The sequence below is a fragment of the Ambystoma mexicanum genome, chromosome 2q, assembly GCF_040938575.1.
Source record: "Ambystoma mexicanum isolate Mex_15411 chromosome 2q, UKY_AmexF1_1, whole genome shotgun sequence".
Lineage (NCBI taxonomy): Eukaryota > Metazoa > Chordata > Amphibia > Caudata > Ambystomatidae > Ambystoma > Ambystoma mexicanum.
Genome location: NC_090924.1, coordinates 404,409,419 through 404,431,347, shown reverse-complemented (window position 1 = coordinate 404,431,347; position 21,929 = coordinate 404,409,419).

Here is a 21,929-nt window from a genome sequence, read left to right as displayed (position 1 = left end):
AAATTAGAGGAGCGCATCCTGGGGTCTAAATCCAGCACCAGAGAACTGTTTCATATTCTCAGAGAATTTAAGGGAAAAACTCAAGAATCTCAGCTAGTTGTGAATGATGCCTGGTGTCAGAAAATTCACAACAGCTTTGTGCAAAAGGTAAAACAGCATCAAGGGACTACCCCGATAAACACCCCTAGATGCTCTGAGGCTGACGTAGAAGCCAGGATGTTTCGAAGCGAGGCGGAAAGTGGCGTTTTCGTTTAGGCAGGTTACAGACAATTGTTGAAAATCTTAAACCCACCTCCTGTAGGGGTGACATTTTTCCTGCGTCCTTGTTTAAAAAATATTTTCCAACATAGCCGCCCCTGTCACGACATTCATAAACTGCTAGTTTCAAGAAGGGATAGTTCCAGAGTGCATTAAGGAAGCCCTGATCTCCCCCTTATTGAAAAGGGAAGGGATTGATCCACAGGAACCTCTGAACTATCGCCCCATTACCAATGTCCCCTTTCTCCTCAAGATCATTGATAAAGCCGCCTGCACACAATATGCCGCTTTTGTTGAAGAGAAGGGCCTATTGTCTGGTAGACAATCTGGATTTAGAAAAAATCATGGTACAGAAACGGTGCTGGGAGATGTCAAATCTATGTTAACCAGAATTGTTGAACAGGGGAAATCGGCACTGCTGCTGCTGTTAGACCCGTCTGCCGCGTTTGATATTGTTAATCATGATAGGCTGGCAGACAGGCTAATTGAGATGGGTAGATGCTTGAAATCAGCAGCAAACTGGTTAAGATCTTTCTTGTGCCCCAGGAGAGCAAAGGTTGTCCAAGGGGGTTTTAAGTCAGTAGAGGTGGTTCTTACTTGTTGTGTCCCTCAGGGTTCCAGTGTGTCCCCTCTGCTCTACAATATCTATTCCAAGCTCTGTTTTGATGTACTGGATGGTCTGGGTGTCAAATTTGCAAACTATGCGGATGACACCCAGATCGTCCTGGAACTAACGGGCTCCTATGAGGCAGACTCCCTGTTGGTCACCAGAGTCTTTGATGCCATGAAGATCCTGATGCGAGACAACTTTTTGGCACTCATTGACAAGGAAACGGAGATCCTGATTGTTGGCAGCATGGCAAACTTAGGACCCTCGAACCTCAATATGAAACATGCCTAGTGGGTGGAGCCACCATTCAGGTCTCCAGCTCCGTCAAGACACTGGGTGTGGTCTTTGACACCAATGTAAACTTTGAAAAGCAAGTGGCCAATATAAGATCTAGCTGCACTTATACTACACATCTGTTGTGGCAGATCTGACCTTACCTCTCAGAGGGCAAAGCCCTGATAGCGACAGCCACCATCAATTCAAAGATTGACTATTGCAATGGCTTATTGGTTGGCACTACTGCGGCTAACGTCAAAAAAGCTGCAGTCAATCGAAAACGGAGCCGCTAGAGCAGTGTGTGGTTTAGGATGCAGACAGCATATTTGCCATGCTCGGAGGACGCTGCATTGGCTTCCCATCCGTGAAAGGTACCTTCAGTCACGGATCAAGAGATTGCCATTAAGAGGCAGTTGGCAGTATAATGATAGGGATCTCCTATCACAACCTTGTTTTAAACTGAAGACATATGGGGACCTGAGCTTTGATGCCTGGGGGCCAAGAGTATGGAACAGTCTCCCCTACTTATCAGACAACTGCCATCGTCTGCTCAATTTAGGAAAGCACTCAAAACCCATCTGTTTGATGGAGGTGGTATGTAGGTTTTTGCCACACTGAACCCCTAACTGACCATGACCGGACTGTTGTCCTCTGTAACTTTCTGCTATTTGTTTTTTGTATGTACTGTTTGTTGAGTGCTCTGAGGCTTGGGCGCCTTACAAAAATATATTAGAATAGAATAGAATAGAATAGGATATCAGAACCCTCCACATACACACCAACCAAATCTTCCATAGTTGCTGGGGAGCTAACCCTCTCAAATGGTTTTGCTGAAGTCTCCACTCTAACTTTCTCAAGCTGGATTCTCTGACATTCAGTGACTCTGATTGTGAGTTGAAGCTCCCTGTTTTAGAAGTATTACTTGTTGTGCCAACTCCTCTTTCTTCAACTCAGCTTCAGTCTCTAACTTTTTGTATTCAAAGGCCAATTTCATCCTTAATAAATCAAGTTGCAAGGCATTCCCTGGAGACACAATGCTGGGATTAGGTATAGAAGTGACTGGAGAGGTGGCAATCCCATTGGCAACATCTGTGACTTCACCATGGGTAAGGATCCCTTCAGAGCCCACCCCATTTTCACTATGGGTGTCACAGTCTGCCTTTAAATCCACAAGGGACCCTATAAGCTCTGCCCTAGACTTATCTTCAATTTCAATTTCTCCCTTTTGTCAAGCACTCTGGAGAGCCTCTAAGCTCATCCTAGTCAATTTACCATTTGCAATGGTTTCCATTGTTTGTAGTCTAGTTATCAGTATACTCTAATAGAACTCTAAATCAATAAAGAAGTGTAGATATTTTGTAGTAGCTAGGTTGAACACTGAGTCTTAAAACCAGTGATCTCACCGCTGTACCACCAGTGTAAAGACTGGACAGGGTATCTATACCTCTGCCCACTACATGGTAGGGTAAAGCCACAGAACAACCCCAGCAAGGCTCTCAATTTGTTAAACGTGGCGAGCAGCAGGTCTTAAGCTTTCAGGAGGGGATGTAGGCAGGTTCTTATGTACAGTGTTTCCCCAAAGCCCCCACAAAGGAATCTTCACATACTAGGTGATAACAAAGCTTCTTTACATAAAATAAGGTTTGCTACTGCGCTACTAAATATATTCATATAATAATAACACTTTGTACATGGAATGACTTATTCAGAAAATGGTAAATATATACACTCTATGAGGTACCACACACAACTTACATTCAGTAAGAAATGCACTAATTGCGGACAGTTTTTAAATGGCAGTTGAATTATTAAATATGGTGTAATTAGCATAGCATAGGAAAGAAAGGCATGTTAGTTATGAACAGTGGCAGAATGTTATCTTTAGACTAGGCAAGTAACTCTGAGTCAGGATCCCCCCACCTGGGCAACCTGTAATGGAAAGGTTAGGGAGTAACGTATGCTTTCATTTAAAGCCCAGTAAAATATTGTTCAATAACGTTTGTGCTTTCTTTTAAAAGGTTCTACCACCCCAAAGTACCCGAGGGGACACAGGAGAACAGGATCCAAGACGAGTCGAGGACCCCTGCAAGACTCATGAGGCTAGAAGATGCTCTTCCTCGTCACAGTACCTTTGGTGCCTTGGCTGGTGAAGTGGAAGAGTTTCTTGGCTTTTCTCGACAATTCCTTCCGAGGATGGACTCCCTTTGGAAGAAGGAGCCACTGGGATGCTGAGTCCAAGAATAAAAAGTACCAAAGTCTTTCAGAATGGCAACATTTTGGCTTTTCGCAGTGCCCTCCTTTGGTCGACGATTTCTCTGACTGTAGAAGTCCTGTTAAGAAGAAACTTGCTGTGCTCTCCTTAACAGCTTGGTGGATGAAGATAAGACCCCTGGGACACTTCAGTGACTTCTGGCGGCGACAGATGCATACATCACTTTTGGTGTCAAGTTTAGGAATATTGCAGTTGTTCGACTTTCGGTTCTTCAGTGCTGCAACCACAACACAGTCCTCTAGATAGCTTCTGGACCATCGGGCCACTTTGCTATTTTCTGGTGGTGGGAAACCCACATGCAGACCTTCCACGGCACGCCACGACTCTGGGCTCTCTCTGGTGGGAAAACGTGGTCAGTGGTGACTGCAAGGATGTCCTTTCAAATGTTCTTAGGAAGTTTGGAACTTTTGCAGCTCTGAGTGTCCAGCAGCACTATGCCAGGGTACCCCCTATTCTGGGCGGTTGACAGCAACAGCTTCCAGCGGTCACGAAACGCACCTCTGAAACCCTGGCCAACACCAAAGGACTTCTTTGGCTCGAGATGTCCGGCATGCCTCTTCTGGACTTCGAAGACCCTTTCTCTGGATAGCAGGCACACAAGACTGATGAAGAGTAGCAGTTTTGCACGATGGTTCCTTGTAGCTCGGGGAGAGGTCTCCTTTGCAGGTCCCCTCTTGATCAGTCCTTGGGAGACACGACAGATTTTGCATTGGTGAAGAAATACAGTAGCAGACTTCTCTTCCAGCTGGGCTTCAAGGAGCAGCTTATTCTTGCTAAGCTTTGGCTTCAGCTACTGAACAAATTGGTAAGTGAGAGGTCCACAGGTATACACATCCGTCCCTCATTCACTCTGGCTGAGCCAGGCTCAGTCAGCCAATCACACAGTAAGGCATTCATGCAGGTATGCAGCCAATCAGGCTCACAGGCATTGAGGGCATTCACTCCACCCAGACACCCATAACAAAAGAAGTAGATTGGGGCAAGGACCCAGCCTTTCAGCACACTACACTGCATTCATGTCAGTTTCAGGCAGGGATGTCTCATTCCTTGTGTCACACATACAGAAACCAGACACCCATAACAGAGAATGTGAATTTGCTTCTGACGTCATTCACACAGGTCCCATCCCTAAGGTGTACCTACACCACAAAACACATGGGAAGGCTCCAGTCAGTCTGACAGGAAGCAGCCCCAGAGCCATATATGGTATTCCACCCAACAGCCAGTCAGGGGCAAAAGGAACAACAGTGACATATATGGTGTTTCCACCCACCAGCCATTCAGGAGGAAGAGACAGAGTCAGGCCTTTGGGAAACAAGGTAAAAAGCAATAGAAACCAAGAGGCCACAGGGGCTATCTTGCCTTCTGTCGGGAATCCACTGATTCCTATGGCAGGCCCTGGGTTTCCCAAAATGGAGGATACTCACAGCCACTCTCAACTCAGCATGTAGATGCCTCCAGCCCATAGCCTGCACTGTGGTCCACACACAGTTGCCCAAAAACACACATAAGGGGTACAAAGGTTTACCCCCACCGATGGGTGCCATAAGGATATCCCATGGGTGATGTTCACCAAAAGAAAAGAATGAAGAGCTGCACTGCCAGAGGTCCTGTCCACCACTATTTGTATTTGTATTTATTTATTTGTAGAGCGCAGCCGAGTCCTGGGTCAACTGGGCGCTAATCTTTTAAGTTACAAAGGCATGAATTTACAGACATTACATCAGGTCAAGATGCATTACAAAAATTGCAGGCAAATATTATAGAAATATCATACAGTTACAGCACATATACAGTGGACATTAGTAACGCCATAACATGCATAGCTAACTGAATGTTTGTGCCATCTACTTAGGGTGCTGATATGATGGGATCTTGCTCATGCAACCAGGCTTTGACCTTGGTCCGGAATAATGAGAAGGATGGTTCCTCTCTTATGGAGATAGGGAGTACGTTCCATTTCTTTGCAGCGAGGACTGGAAAGCTAGCTCCACCTGCACGTTGTTGGTTGAATTGTGGGATAGCAACACAGTGCAATTGCGCCGTTCTAGAGGGTCGCATAGATGTATGACGTGAGACAGTGTCAGATAAGTATGTGGGTGCCTGGTTGTAGAGGCATTTGTGCGTAAGTGAGAGTGATTTTAAATCAATTCTTTGTTTGATGTTAAGCCAGTTTACGTTCTGTCCCGTAGCTGTGATGTGCTGTTTCGTGGAAATGTTACATGCCAATCTAATGGCGCTATTTTGCATAACTTGCATTTTGTTGATATTTTGTTGGGATGTGCCCAAGTAGAACGCGTTACAATAGTCTAGCTTTGATAAGACTAAGGCTCTTGCTACTGAGATGCAATTAGCTGTAAGGTATGGGCGGCAGGCTGTAATAAGCTTGCACGTGTAAGCTGTGGAGGATGCTAAGGCATTAGATTGTCTCATGAGTGAAAGTGCTGAGTCAATGTAAATTCCTAGAGTGTTCACCTCTTTAGCGACTTTAATGATATTCCCGTCGATGTTGAAGGTATCGAATGAGGTTCCTAGTTTTTTCAATTTAGTTGGAGAACCAAGAAGGAGTAATTCAGTTTTGTCGTCGTTTAGACATAAACCATGCTTGGCCATCCAAATTTGAATAGTACTATAGATGTCATTGAGGGTCTTGCTATCTACAATGTGGTTACCAGTGGTTGGGATAAGTATCTGGGTGTCGTCCGCATAATTAGTATACGTAACACCCAGATGGTCAAGTATATCGAATAGATGTTTGGTAAACACATCGTAGAAAGTTGGGGACACACAAGATCCATTTGGAACTCCGCAAGTTACTGGGGCTGATAGGGCAGAAGCAGAGGGTGCAAAGACCCTCAGGGATCTAATACTGAAGAAAGATTTAATCCAAGCATTAGCTTGGTCCGAGAAGTGTGCAGCTGATGACAAGTGTTTACATAGAATTTCATGGTTCACTAAGTCAAATGCTACTGATAAGTCGCGAAGTAGGAGTAGAGCCGATTTACCCTTATCTTTTAGCATCTAAATTTGAGTCTTTAAGTCAATGAGCGCTGTCTCGGTCCTGTGTCTTGGTCTAAATCCTGATTGTCTCAGTCCTAGCAGATTGTGAGTTTCTAACTACTGCTGTGTATGGAGGTATGCGGCTCGATCTAAAATTTTTAGTAAGAAAGGGACCGTGGTAATAAGTCTGTAGTTTGAGAGGTTGTTAGGGTCTAGGGAAGGTATTTTTTAGTAGTGGGGGTACCCAGGCATCTTTGAAATTGGTGGGAACGGTACTTGAGTCAAATGAGGCATTGCTAAAGGATGTAATGAAGGGGGCAAGTGCATTAGCTTCCTCCTTGATAAGCATGGCGGGACAGATGTCACCCTGGCAATTAGATGGTTTAAGTTTACGTATAATCATCTCCACTTCTTTAGTAGTGAGAGGTTTGAAGTTGAATTGTGGTGTATTAGGTGAGTGGGAGAAGGCAGGTCCTGTGGGATGGCACTATCAATAGGGTTTTTCTTTATTTTAATTGTATTTAGAAGCAGGGTAATTTTATTTTGTAGAGCATTCTGTATATTAGTACACCATGCAGTGGATTTCATACAGGTGTCTGGTACAGGGGCAGGAAATTCGAGTTCTTTTAGTATGTTGAATAATTCCTTTGTGCTAGATTGAGCTTTAGATATGCGCTCATTTTAGTTCTCTTTTTTTGCCTGGACAATGGCTGTCTTAAAGTTAAATGCGGCAGCAGTAAAGTTGTCCTTGTTAGATTCTGAGGGAGAGTTTTTCCAAGCGGTTTCTGCTGTTCTTTTAATTTTCCTAAGTGTTTAAGGTGGGGAGTGTACCACTTGTTGATATGGACGTGAGGTTTAGATTTCTGCAATTTAAGTGGTGCTAGGGTGTTCATAGCCTTGAGGATTGTTTCATTATAGATGTCCACTAATGCTGATGGATCTGGGTGCAATCTGCCTGGATGAGTGATTGGGCGTATCAAACGTAGCAAGTTCTCAAGTGCAAGGTTTCGTTTACTTCTCGTCATCATGGCAGGGGCTTGTGTTTGTGGTGTATGTGGTGTAACTTTATTGAAGGTGAACATGCTTAGGTGGTGGTCAGTCCACACACACAGGATATTGGCGAGTACATTAATGTTACAGTTAATGTCTGCTAGCCAGTCTAGCGTTCTATCTTTGTTGTGAGTGGGGTTATTTATACGGTGTGAGAACCCTAGCTCGGATGTATCATCCTTAAGGGCAGAGGCTTTTAGATCTTTAGGATCATGGAGGCCTAAATTAAAGTCTCCCAAAATAATGACTTGTGAGTTACTTTTAATGTTGGCCGACAGTAAGTGTGATATATCATTTTCAAAAGTGGCGATAGAACAAGGGGGTCTGTAAATAAGGTGCATAGTGATGTAGATGTGGAGGAGGTAGATAGTTTGATGTCATATCATTCTAGCCACAGTGTTTCTCAAACCAGTGGAATGCTGACCATTTATGAGGACACTTCTCAAAACTCTTCAAGTGTTCTGTGGGATAGTAGCCAGTACCTCTGAGTACTGGTCCCAGGCCCCAATGGACGCTAAGGATTTCTCTACAGGAGCACCAAAGGAGATCCCTGGAGAGGAGGGAAGGCCAATGGCCTCCACTTCAAGCATAGAGTAAGGGTATGTCAGGCTGACAGCCTGGACACCAAGTGCCTTACCTATACACGTGGGGTCACTCTTCCTGTGGTCCAAGCCCCCACAGTCCCAACAGGTGCCAGGAATGTGAGGGACTGAACTGGATCTACTTGCACTGCCAGAGGTCCAGACGGGGGCCTCAGTGGCAGAAAACATAGAGAAAACATACACAGGGAAGTGGTAGGATAATGACAGGAGGCCACAAGAGTGTTCAGACATCTTGAGCCCAGGAAGTCCACCAGCATCACCCAGGGTCCGGAAGCTATTCGTGACCACTGGGAAGCCAAGTTGCTGTGTATCGCCCTGGGGCTACCCTGGCATAATGCTGCCTGACACTCAGAACTTGCCAAGTTCCAACCAACCAAAGAAATCTTGAAGGGGTGCTGCAACTACGCCATCTGTCCACTTTTCCACAGCTGAGGAAGTCCAATGTGGCCACCTGTAGAGAAGTGCCTGCTGGTAGGTTTCCTGTCATTCCGAAATGAAGATCGAGTCTCAAGGGTCCAAACTTGGTGGTGGCCCACAGAGAAATCCAGTGCTCGAGTCCAAGTCACCAGAAGCCATCCTGTCCTCTGTGCTGCAGCTGTAGCACCAAAGAACTGAACGGCGGCCACCCGCTAAATAACAAAACCAGACACCACTTCTCTCACTGCACCAGTCCCCAACGAAGATCATCGATGAAAGCAAAAGGACTCATCCTCTCCTCTCAAGACTTGTTGAGGTCCACAGTGAGTTTCAGCTTCATGGGACATCCACAGCGGAGTAGCAACCCGACCAAGGAGACCACTCCGACAGACCTTCACTGCTGCTCTTCCGACACTGCTTGGTTCCTTTCTCCTGCTCGGCACTGACGTCCCAGTGACTCCTTCTTCCAGAGGGGCTCCATCCTCTAGGGGCATCATCAAATACAATCAAGAAATGTCACCACTTTGCCTCCCAAGGTACCCAAGGTACTGTACTTAGGAAGACCATCTTCCATCCTCTGGGTTCATGCAAGAGGTCCAGATTAATCTTGGATACTGTTCTCCTGAGGGTTCCTATGCACTTTGGGGTGGTGGGATCTGTAGAAACAAAAGAAGCCAAATACTGATCATATAAAGACTGGGCATTGTTTTAAAAGCAAAGTGCAACTTACCTTTTTCTGGCTGGTTGCCCAGGTGGGGGGATCCTCACACAATATTACATTTTTATTCTCAAAGCATTCTGCCAATGTTCTAAGTATTACCTGCATTTCTACTTTGACGTCTATGAGGTTAAACAGTCCCTAATAATTTTCATGCTTTTTAATAAATGTCAGCAGTTGGTGCATTATAACTGAATCTAAGGGTGACTGTGGTACCCCATAGAACTGTATATATTGAGTTAACTATTTGATTAGATTTCTGAGTACAAAGTGAGTCTTATTTGTATATATCCACCTGACTTTGTATGCTTAATAAAATAACTGTGTTAGCACATAACATAGTGTGTGGACATTCCATTGTGGGGGGCTTGGGGATTCACTGTACCTAAGAACCAGCCTGCATCCCCTCCCTTGAGTCTTATCCATGGCTGCTCGTCCATTGCTACAAATTGAAAGCCTTGGCTGGGGTTCCTCTGTACCTCCACCTCCATATAATGGGTATTAGTACTGACACCTCCTCCAGCCTTCACACAAGAATTGTTCTAATTCCTGGGTTTATGCAGGTTTTACACAAAATGTATTAGCGACTTTGCATCAATTGTGGAATCGATGAGGGAACTGATGAGAAAAGGAAGTACATTTGAATGGATTGCATTTTAAGAGCTACAGCTTTAAAGCCATTTGATACTAAGAGAAATACTATTGTCAATGTTGATGGCATTAATAAGGGATTAGGAGTAGTACTCAAACAAGATGGAAAGGGAGGTGAAGTAATTATCAGTTTTCCATCAAGGACATTATCACAAGCTGAGAGGGCATTTTTACTAATAGAAAAATAAGCTTTGACATGTGCTTGGGGTGTTCAGCATTATAGAATATTTATCTTGGGCGCTCCTTTCCTGTTGAAGATGGATCATAAGCCATTGCTCAAAATAGTGAAAGGAGTGGAGGCTGAGAAGGCATCACCCAGATTGTTTAGATTGGCATCAAGATTGATTGAGTACAATTACAATATTAAATTTAGGGAAGGGCAACACAACAAAGTTGTGGATTGCTTGTCAATGATGCAAATTCAAGAGAGGAGGTGAAGAGAATGTAGTGGATGCTGCAGCGACTTTAGCAGAGGTATGTGTTGACAGGTAGTGCAATAACAAAAGAGGCCTGGTTGAGCGAACAAAATAATGATTAAATACTTTAAGAAGTGTGCAGATATGTAGTTGAGGGGTGGCCCTGGGTGAAAAATCTAAAAACAAATATCAGACAATTTGAGCCAATCAGTGAATATTTGTCCCCAGAAGGTGTCATACTGAAAAGTGATGAGAGTGGTTCCCCCTAAGATGTTAGGGGAGTCATCATTAGTAATGCGCACATTGGCCATTCAGGCATGAGGGGCACCAAAAGTCTAGTAAGGGAACCTTTCTGATGGCCGGGTATGGATAGGGAAGTGGACAGATAAATGAGGGAGTGCAATCAGTGTAGTGAAAGTGACAAGATTTTGATTACAATAACACCATCTTTGGTGTTGTCTAACCTGCAAACAGAACCGTGGTCAAGAGTTGCCATGAATATAATTGGACTATTTTATGGGTTAAGGCATGAGAAAAGGAATGCATTGGTATTAATTGATTACAACAGTCATTGGCTTGAGGTGAGGTTTATTAGAGAGGTTACTACAGATACAGTTATAGCATTTTTCCAGGACATTTTTCAAAGGAAGGAATTCCGAAAGAGATTGTCACTTACAATGCGACACAATCAGTATCGAGTAAAATGGTATATTTTATGAATGAGAACGGAATTGGGCACATTTCTACATCTCTATATCACCCACAAGCTAACAGATTAATGGAAAGATTCAATAGGGTGGTGAAGAATAGGATACAGTAGGGAATCCAGATTAGATCTAGATGAGGAACTGAGGAAGATGCTATATGTGTACATCGCAAGAACACATCCCAATATGCAAACGTTTTCATTTGAAATAATGAGAGGCAGTAGTTGAAAGGATGCAAGGTTCCCTGTATGAGTGGACTTGAATAAGGTGGAAGAGAAGAGAGAATGCACAAAGAGAGTTTACAACATCAATATGATGATGGGTTATATTGATATTAAGGAAGGTGACAAAGTTACCTAGACCAATGTTTTGACGAGTGAAGGCCATTGGTGGAATTTGAGTAGGGTGGCAAAGGTTAGAATGCAGTGAAGTTCAAGAAATGCATTGGTGATAAGGGGAGGATATGTTGTGTTCTGCTTTAAGTAGAACCTTGTGATGCAGGGGCGTGAAGTGTTCTAGAGTGGAAGGGAGGAAGGAGAAGGAACAAGGTCAAGAGAGAAGGAGGACTGTTGGCTGTATTATGTAACTACGATTAATCTACCTTGTACAATAAACATATCTGAGAAAAAATCTACAGCGGTGTATCCATCATTTGCATTAAGAGGAATAGGCCTTATATCAGAAAAGTGTAAATACTTTCTGAATCTGCGCAGCGCATGGAAGAGTCTCAAGAGACTGTCAGGTGTGACCTAGATGAAGCAAGGTGTTCTCAGGAGCGATGGATGAACGCACATCTCAATTGGATGTCCACAGGAGTCCCAGTGATATCTACCAGAAGAGAGAACCAACAGAGGCCCAGGAATTACCTCCCAACAACAAACCTCCTTTGGGTATGGAACAGTGGTACTGGACCTAGGAGAAACACAAACGAATTGTAAACAGCATTCTTAGTAAGTCTTCCATCTCCACTGTCCCCAGAAGTCTTTCTTATGGAGAAATGTTGAAGTCAGACACATAACATAAAGGTTCAGGAGGTCACAACAAAATCAGCATATCCGGTCGGTTAGTATCCTCTGACCATGCAAATGTCAAAGAAAACTCTGGTTATTTCTACCACAGGGAATTAAATCAGTACTGCCATTTTACCTATTACTGCAGAGGTTGCTCTCTATAAGGTTTTCTCCAAAATGGAAAATAGTATCAGTGTGCTTTGCAGGGAGTTCAAAGATACTTGATGACTAAAGGATGGACGTATTGCATAAAGTATAGTTCTGAGCTGTACACCCGGCAGATGGAGAATCTAGGTGTCACCCAAAAACACTCTTTGGTATCTATGATCATACAAGTGCAGCAGTCCTAAATCTGTGGATGGTCAAACGGCGATGGCAAGGTCCTCCAGAAGGTAACCATTTCAACAAGAATCCATCCCTGAGCCAGGCCAATAGTGTGTCCGAAAAGAGTGGTTTGCAAAGATGTCATTGTCTTGACAAATGCGTCCTGTGTAGGACCGGACGCTTGGCAAATGTAGATCCGGTGCTTGGCTTCCTCTTGCCTGACTTCTGGTTGACTTGCTTCCCATTGCCTAAATTAAGGTTGCCTTTGTGTGACAACAGGATTTGAAGCCATTACTAAGGCTAAAAGGAAATTACTCTGGGATGCTCCAGGTTCCTTCTCTCAGCTACGGTACTGCCGCTTGTGTGATACCTGACAGAGATAATGAAAAGTCCTTTAAGGGTACTGTGAAGGCATCATGAAGAAGGACACATACAACATATTCAAATTTCAACTCAAACACTTTTATTTACTTAAATGTTAGTGTACTGGAGTGCGAGTGGCCCCTGACCAGCTCATAGAGTCAGAGCTCGCTCTGTCGTACTTTTAAGACAAGATAGCTGCACCTAGAGGTGGAAGGGGTGCAGGATTTCTTACTCCAACACCAATCAATAAGGACAACTCAATGGTTTGGCAAAGGGGAGTCAGTTTAATGACAAGGACAAAAAACAGGGAAACATGGAAATCAACAGTGATGCGATAGCCCGTCTCGCTTCAACTCCCAACAATCTTCATTCAAACAGTAACAGTTATACCAAAAATTTGTCATCATTGACGTGTAACACTCATAAATTTGTCATGCAATTCTATTGGTTGGAAAAGGTAACTTAAGTATAGGTGCTATATCTGTATATGGTAACGGAGTGAGAGGATTGGTTATCCCTTATCCCTCTAACATTACTCATGTAGATGTCACGAAAAGTACGACGTCTCATTGGTTCTACAATCTATAGGACCCTAGATTATTTGGCCCATTGTGGTTGGGTTGGCTACAAACCCATGCATAAATCTCCACTTTAATTAGCAGCATGCAGAATGGTCAAACAGGTGCAGGATGCCCCAAGATTCACCCAGCCTCCCTTCCAACAATCAGTACTCGAATGGCTATGTGTCAATTAGTTGGCTGTGGTCGGCCTCGAAACTGTAGCTTCTTGTCAGGAAAAGTTATGGTATCTCCTGTTTTGGGTGACATCAGACGTTGGTGCCTCTTCGCGCTTGGCTGGTCACGTGTTTGCACACCGTGAATCTGCTTCGTTTTCCTTCTATTTGTGCATTTAATTCTCATTTCGGCCTGCCACCTGCCTGGGCCTCCTTATCTCGACCTTCACGGGGCAGGCTGCTCTGCTCTTAAGTTTCGATTCTCCGAAGCTACAGTCCGCCTCCCTCTCTTGGTTTGACCTCGATTTCCCAGGCACAGAATGCCCTTTGCTGAGTTTCGATTCTGCCGTCTCTTCCTGTAATAGCTTGAATATGAATTATGTCCTGTTTGACCCTTAGTAACCTGGGTTTATTCTGCTTTTGTATAAAGTAGACTCGCACTTATATAGTGTGCTTCGTTGAGGTATATATATAGTTGGCGCTTTCCGCACTATTCTTCTACTAAGCATAGCAAGGCGCACTGTTGTCTTGGCTTCTTGCGGTTACAAGCATATGCACAGGCGTTAACTGGTTGAATATCTTCATCCTGCTTTACAGTTTAAGATTCTTTATATTTCAACATTGTTTCTCCTTCTACATTCATGATATCCTTATTCATGACATTTCATCTTTGTGTGCCATCCTTTGGTTGTCGTTTCATCCATCTGTGAGTCTGTCCGGGCCCTTGTGTCTTCACCATTCATTTTCAATTAAGGCCTTTTGAGTTTCTTCTGGGACAGTGTTTAAGCATTCTTTGTTTCTTGGAATTTGCTGGTAGGGTTGTCTCAATGGATACCTTACTGTCCATGGTTGTCTGGTTATTGGCACTTCAATAGGTATTGCTCTCCTGATGGGCACTGGGCAGAGCCCTAATGTGGCTCTCTACTGGTTTATTTGCTCATCATATGTCACATATCTTGGTATGAACGTTCCTGGTACTTCCAAATGGGTGGCTGGAATGCAGGCTATATTTGGGACCTCCTCTACACTCCCCCCTCTGGTCAGTTTATCAACCACTTCCGCTTCCTCCTTGGGATTCATCTCACTTGGGTCTTCTGTATTCATCTCTTCTTCATCTTCTGGGTTTGTACATGATGGTTTGAAGGAGTGTCTCTTTGGAGTTCATATTTTTATCACTCCTTTCAGGTTTCCTGCTGTTTTTACATGTTCATCCTTGTTCCATGTCATTAGCTGACATTGTCCATTTGGGCTGCAATAGATCCATTTCCCTTCATAATTTCTGCATTTCCTGCGATACAGAAACTTTGTACCTTCTGGTGCATGCTTGCTTGCCTTCACAAAGTCTCCTATTTCATCGTCAGTTAGATCTCTGGGCTAACATCCTGGTTTGACATCAATCATGATCCTAATCCCTATGGCTTTCTTCGCAGTTTTCTGGCATTGCGAGATTATTATCTTGATGACACAAAATTCATTACTAGCAGGGCTCCTAGGAACTTGAATGCATCTGCCATCCATTGTGGAACCCATGAAAACAGCGATCCAAACCAGCTGTCATCATCAACTTCGTCAGTTTCATTGATCATCTGGTTCTGTAGGTTTGTCAGCATATCTATGGCTTCTGTTAAAGTTCCATTTTCTTCGTCGTGAGAAGGTATAAATATGCAACATGATTCTCTGATTTTTGCACAAACTCCTCCATCCATAGCTGTAATCATGTCAAGTACATATCTGTTCTGGAGAGTCATCAGTCGGATTGCTCTTAACTCTTCCTTGATTGCATTGAATCCTTTTATTGTTGAGTTGATGGTTTGCAGTAATTCCCATCTGGTTATCGGCAACCATTTAGTATTTGATCCAACTTGGAATCTTGGCATGAGGATTGTCGCGAACACTGATGAGGTGCGGCTGAACAGCCTGTGTTCATATGGGATTGCATGAAATGCTTCTTCTTATTTGGCAGAAAAATAATTTTCTCACTTCACTCGAGTTGTCAGTTCCACATATCTCCTCTTCCTCATGTGAGCATCTGCTATCGGAAAACTATCAATATTCAGGTCACCTTTCGGGATTACTAGTGCTGGAACGTGGACATTCACTATTGTGCATATGCCTCCCCAGTTTTTCAGCAGTTTGAAGAATGCTTTCGATCTGCATGCCCAATAATGATCCATAATTACTGCAGTTCCATGAGTCATTCCTTGAGCTTCAAAAATTCTTCTGCAGTTCTGATTCTCTCCGATCTTTCTTGTGCCATTGATCCTGAAAGCACAATTACGGGCTTTCTAGAGGCACTATCTGCAACGGTCCTCCTCTGTCCTTGACCCATGTAAGTAATCTTGTAAGCTTTGGCCATAGTGGTTTGCACAATCTCTGTTATTTTTCTATTGCTTCTTTGCAGGCTCCAAGGACCATCCATGCTCGACAGATCACTACTCCTTCTTCCCATCCTTTTGGTGAAAGCACTGTTCCCCAAATCTGCATTAGGCCTCTGTTCTGCCAAATTTGAGCTCTTCTGGAGTTTTTCCGTGGACGTTCAGTCTCGCGTTTACTTCCCATCTTATTCCTGCTCCTTTAACTCCAGGCTTCTCATACCTGATCACGTGATTCCTAGTATGAGCTCTATTAATCATCTTGATGTCTTGAACATTATCATCTTCATCGGGATAATCTGCTTCAGTTGCCCATATCAATGAGGCATCACTTCCCATGAACTGGCCTCTGGTGTTGCACATTGCTATATGTGACAGACAATGTGCTGTTGGGACATCAATTTCTACAGCCACGAAGATCTTGGATTTTCCCATGCTGTACGGTAGAAGTGCAGAAACGAAGCACTCCCCTTCCGGATTTTGTCTTCCAACTTCTTTCATGTGTTGGTACCAAATGTTGTTCCCTAGATGTGCTGTGCTGTCCCGGTAATCGTTCAGTTCATTATTATCTTCATGTAGGCTTCTCTTGATCCTTAATGTTCTCTTGTAGTTTGCTGTAACTACATCCCTAAATGCATCTGTATGGCTTTTCCTTGCGGGAGGGTTCTCGGGTATCCTGGTCCATGGTGCAGGTCTCTTTATCTGTACCAATGGGGTAGGTAGAGGTTTTGCAGTTCTCTCCTCTTCTTGCATCCTTTTCCTGCTATTTATAAGTGCCCTTACCAACCACCAGCCTGACACTGGTCTGGTATATGGCTGTATTGTAGGTCTGGTACTTGTTCCTTGTGTTGGAATATGAGTGCTGGATAATACAGCCTCTATCGTTCTGTTCTTCAGTTCCTCTTGTCGTTTTCTCGCTCTGGTCAGGTGTGGAAATAGAAGGTCTACTAACATTTTTGTCCTTGCAGAGAGTTTTTCTGCAGCCGCTTCTGTTTTCTTAAGTGCTTCTGACAAGACTGGTTCTGTTGACTTTCCTCTTAATTCTTCTCGTTTTTTCTGACTATCTCCTGTGAATGGTCTTTCAGTAGGCAGTCTCATCTTCTCTCCTGTTTTCGTTTGAGGCTCTGTGGTTCTTGCCGGTTGGCCTGGTTCATGTGCATTCAGTGTGTGTGTGCGCGTGTAGTTGTCAGTGCTCTTTCTTCATTCATCTCGTGCTGACCCTGTCTCCAGCTTTTCTCTTCATTCGTTATCTCAAGTGTATGTGTATCAATGCTAATCACATTCATTTCGAGTTCATTTACTTTACCATCAGATCTCCTAGGGACTGGAATGACTATATAAGGTCTGGTTGCTTTTGTGAGTTTCATGCGTACATCATCAGGTGGGTGCACTGAAATTGGAACGCTTCGTGCACCTATAAAAAATTTAGTTCTGATCGTTAATGACAGTAAAATAATGATAAATACAATGCATAAGTACATTATGGTTCGATATGTAAGGCGACAGCATTTTCTTCCAGAGAAGCGGGTGTGCCTCTGCTTGTGGGAGGACCAGGTTACTGCTCTGGGCCACCATCTTGATCATTTTCCAAATGTCATTGTTATTGTTCCCCCACCCAATATCGTTCTTTGAACAGTTTTGAGTCAGAAAGTGTCAGGTGCTTCATAAGTGTCCCCCCCCCCCTCTTGTGATTGACGATTGTCTCTTTATACAGGATAAAGTTCCTTTGATAAACTATGGGAAAAATACATTAGAATAACACTTCAAAGGGACACCTTTACTGTGCATGTTCAAAGTGTGTGAGTTCCCAGTCCACTCCTCTAATCTGCTTCAGTCCTGAAGACATGTTGGACACTGGTCAGGGTGAGGAAATATGGGAAAAAATGACAACAAATATAACAAATAGGGTTCTTGACTCTGCTCCCTCGATCTGTCCCTCGGCGGAAGGTTTCTTCAGAATGTCCTCAGATAATCTCTCTGATGATTGGAAAGTTCCACTTGGAGGATTATTCCATGCAGGAGCATTCCCATCTGTGCGATATTAGCTGGATCTCGGATGAAGGTGAGGACGTCAACTTTGATAGGTCTCACCACTAATTCCGGAAAGTCAGTAACTAGGTGAAAAAAGACACTGTGCACTGATCTGTTGTCTTCTGGTGATTGGGACATTTGTCCAGTCTTTGTTGAGATTCAGGATTATGTGTTATTTCCTTAACGTGAACAATGTCTGCACTGTCTGGTCGCGTGGAGTGCAACCAAAATGCTGATTTTATTCAACAGAAGACTCAAATGTTCAGTGTTTGCTGGATCTCGAAGGAATGTCAATGTATCAGTGGTTCTCCCGACAATAGATGGACAGTCTTCGATTATGTGAAAGAAAAGTGTATTGATGAGTTCATCTAGTACCGCCTGTGGTGGAAGCATTTATGTCCTTCTCACTGTACTCCGGGAGTATGATGAATGCTTCCGAAAGGACAGTAAGTAGGTGTCTGATTATGTTTTCGTTGTCAGGATCTTGAAGAAAGTCTGTGACACTGGTGAGCCTCCCTACCAGTGACAGGTATGATCTTAACACCAAGTGGAAGTATGTAACCACGTCCTTTGTGATATCTCTACTGTGGGACACCATAAGTGTTGCCAAACAAAGTCTCGGTTCTGGATGAATCGGGATGCTGTGTCGGTTTCCAATTTAAATATTTTTTGTCAAAGTTTGTCATAGTCTTTTCCTCATCAAGGCTTAAGTGTGACTTGGTTCCAAAGTTCGCGTCAACAAAATGTGTTGTGGCTTATATACACAATTTTCTTCTTCACCCTGCAACTAGGATGCCCACAGTGTCCGTTTTTATATCCTTATCCCCTTTTTTGTTTAGAGTAAATGTCCAAGTTAAGCCACAACTTGCAAAAGGGTTCTTTGTCTTTACTTTGCTGGTCATGCGTTGTTCTTCCTCGCAATGGATCTGCACGTGCTGTGGTTCTTCCCCGTTGTCTGTGGTTTCTTCGCGGTGGGGTGCAGGCATGGGGTTTCCTCCGACATATGGCTTGTTATCACCCAGGAAGATCCAAGCTCTTCTTCCTTGCAGCTTGACTATGGATGGAGTAACGTCTTCAACTGTGAATGGGCCGTTGAATCTTGGCTCATCCCACTTTTTCCTTGTGTGATTCCTCACCAAAACAGTATCTCGTGGGAAGACGAGTGGAACACATAGACCCTGAACTGTGTTTGATGTAGTGTCTCCTTCTATGTGTCCTGTGCTGCACTGCATCATGTTCGTTGGCACTGCAGCTGGCCTGAAATTACATTAAGGAAAGATGTCATGCAGTTCAGATAGTTTTGCATTTCAGTTCCCAGAACCTCCCTTGTCAACTGCGCAACACATCTAGCTCTATCTCAGGGTGTCAGGGGTGTGCGCATTCTTCTTCCTGTGGCTATCTCGTGTGGCGTAAGATGATGGTCGGAGCCGGGTTGGTTCCGAAGAGCATACAATGCCAGAGGAAGGCAGTGCAACCATCCCCTCTTTAGAGTAAGCTTCAACTTGGCTATCCTTTCCTTTAACAAGCCGTTGAGCCTCTCACAGATCCCATTACCTTCTGGATGATACGCCGACGAGAACTTGTGCTTTATACCAAGCAGCAAGCTAATCTGCTCAAAGACTGCATTTACATACTGAGCCCCATTATCTGATCTCATTACTTCACACCCCCCCACCTAGGGAAGACTTCCCTCATTAGGAATGTGGCCACACAGGTAGAGTTTGGGTGTGTACATGGACCTGCTTCTATCCATCTAGCGAATGGACACACCACGACAACTAAGTATCTGCACCCGTTGCACACTTGAGTCATGACGACGTAATCGACATGCAAGTGCTGAAAAGGCCCATTTGGCCTGGGGTTCACTCCTCTCATAACTTTTAATGTGTGCCCAGCGGTGAATTGCTGGCAGATTATGCAGCTCACCATAAAGAATGCAACATGCTCAGCTAAATTTGGTATGAACCAGTCTTCCGCAAGCGTTGCTGCTAGATTCTCCTTTGTCATGTGTGTCGGGTAATGCAATTGTTCCAATGCTAATTTTAGTAGGGCTACAGGCATTACCGGTTTACCAGTGCTGTCTTGTTGCCACAAGCTGTCAGAGGGGTTTAAAGAACACCCTTGACGTTTCCACAGGTTTTTCTCTTCCTCTGGTGCCTCCCCTTGGAGCTCCATTAGTTGCGTTTGCCCAAGATTGCTATAGGTTCCTGGTGTGGTTTGTGCTACCATCATCCTTTCATGGGTGCACGCCACTTCCACTTCCATAACCCTCTCACTTTTGGATGCCATACGCTTGGCTTCCGTGTCTGCTGCGTGATTTCTGCGTGAGACAAAATCTGTCCCTTTCGTGTGGGCAGCGCATTTCACGACCGCTATGCCCACTGGGAGCTGTAGTGCCTTTATCAGCCTGTCCAATAAGGTTGCGTGCTGTACTGGCATGCCGTCCGCTCGGAGGTAGCCCCTCCTTTTCCAGCGCGCTAGGCCTGCGTGCACTGTCGACGTCACATAGGCGGAGTCACTGTACACCGTTACTTCCTGGTCTGCATGATTCTCAATAGCGGGGTATCAAAGCCAATAATTCAGCAGCCTGTGCTGAGTAGTGAGATGGTATTTGCCCACTAACAAGCACTCTAAATTCTCCATTTGCTATGTGTTTCATCACAGCGACGCCTGTATATCTTTGTCCATCACTTTGGTCGATCCTCGAAGAACCGTCAATAAAGACGATTTCTCCTCTTGCCAAGGCATTTTCTTTTACCCTGGGGATTTCCTCATAGAATTCTTCATAATTCGTGCAGTCATGTATCCGCTCTCCTTCAGTGACCGGCTCTGCTATAAACATAGCTGGGTGCACTATCTTACATCGGACTATTTTAATTGATGGGTTTGATCACTTCATAGGCAGAAGCTCTCTGTGATGTCAATGTGCCCTTTGGTTTTTCTAAGATGGCAAATAATGAGCGCTCGAAGTATAACGTCATGGAACATCCCATTACAATGGTTGTCACTGTCTCTATGGCGAACGCTGCAGCAGCTAAACTTTGTTTGCATGGGAAATGACCCTTCATTACTGGGTCCAGGTTCCCACTGTATTATGCTAAGGGCTTGTACCCCAGCGAGGTTCTTTGGGCGAGTACTGCCGTCATAACGCTACCATCTGTGTGCGAAAATAGGTAGAATTCCTCTGCATAATTGGGAATTCCGAGAACTGGGGCTGTGCAGATCACTCTCTTGAGTTCAGCAAACCCTTTCTCCATCGTCTCAGACCATTCAATCTTTTCCTTTGTCACTTGGGCCTTCTTTAGGGCCTGAAGTAAGGGCTAAGTATAAGAGCTGTAATCGAAAACCCATGCCCTAACATAGTTGCACAGGCCTAGAAAGCTTTGCATTTGCTTTATCATGTGTGGCTTAGCCGTGTTCAATATGGCTTCAGCCCTTTCTGGGGTCACCTTTTTGCCTTCATGTGAGTTTAGCTGAACTATGTACAGCACTTCCTGTTGACAATATTGTAACTTTTCCTTGTCAACCTTATAACCTTTCTCAGCCAGTATAGTCAGTAGTTCAACAGAATCGTGCCTGCATTGCTCTTCTGTGGTGCTGCAGATTAGGATGTCATCCACATACTGCAGGACGGTACTTTCTAATGCAATATTGCCTAAATCCATCTGCAGGACTCTGTTGAAAATGGATGGGGACTCACAGTACCCCTGTGGCAGCCTCATGCTTTTCAGACGCATTTGTCTGAACGTGAATGACGTCAGATCTTGTGAGTCACGGTGCAACAGGATTGAGGAAAAGGCATTTTTTAAGTCAATCACTGTGAGATACTTTGCCTCAACGGGAATATTACATAGAATTGTAGATGGGTTAAGAACTAAAGGAAACTCGGCTTCAACAATATTGTTTATTGCTCGTAAATCCTGGACTAAACGCCAAGATCCCCCCTTTGATTTTTTGACAGGATAAACCGCCGTATTACATGGTGACTCTGATGTCACTAAGATGCCTTGGTCCATCATCGCAGAGATTGGGGGTCATTACGACCCGGGCGCAAAGGGATACCGGGCACTGGTAATGACACCGGTGCTGGTAATCCCTTTGCGCCCTATTCTGAGATCG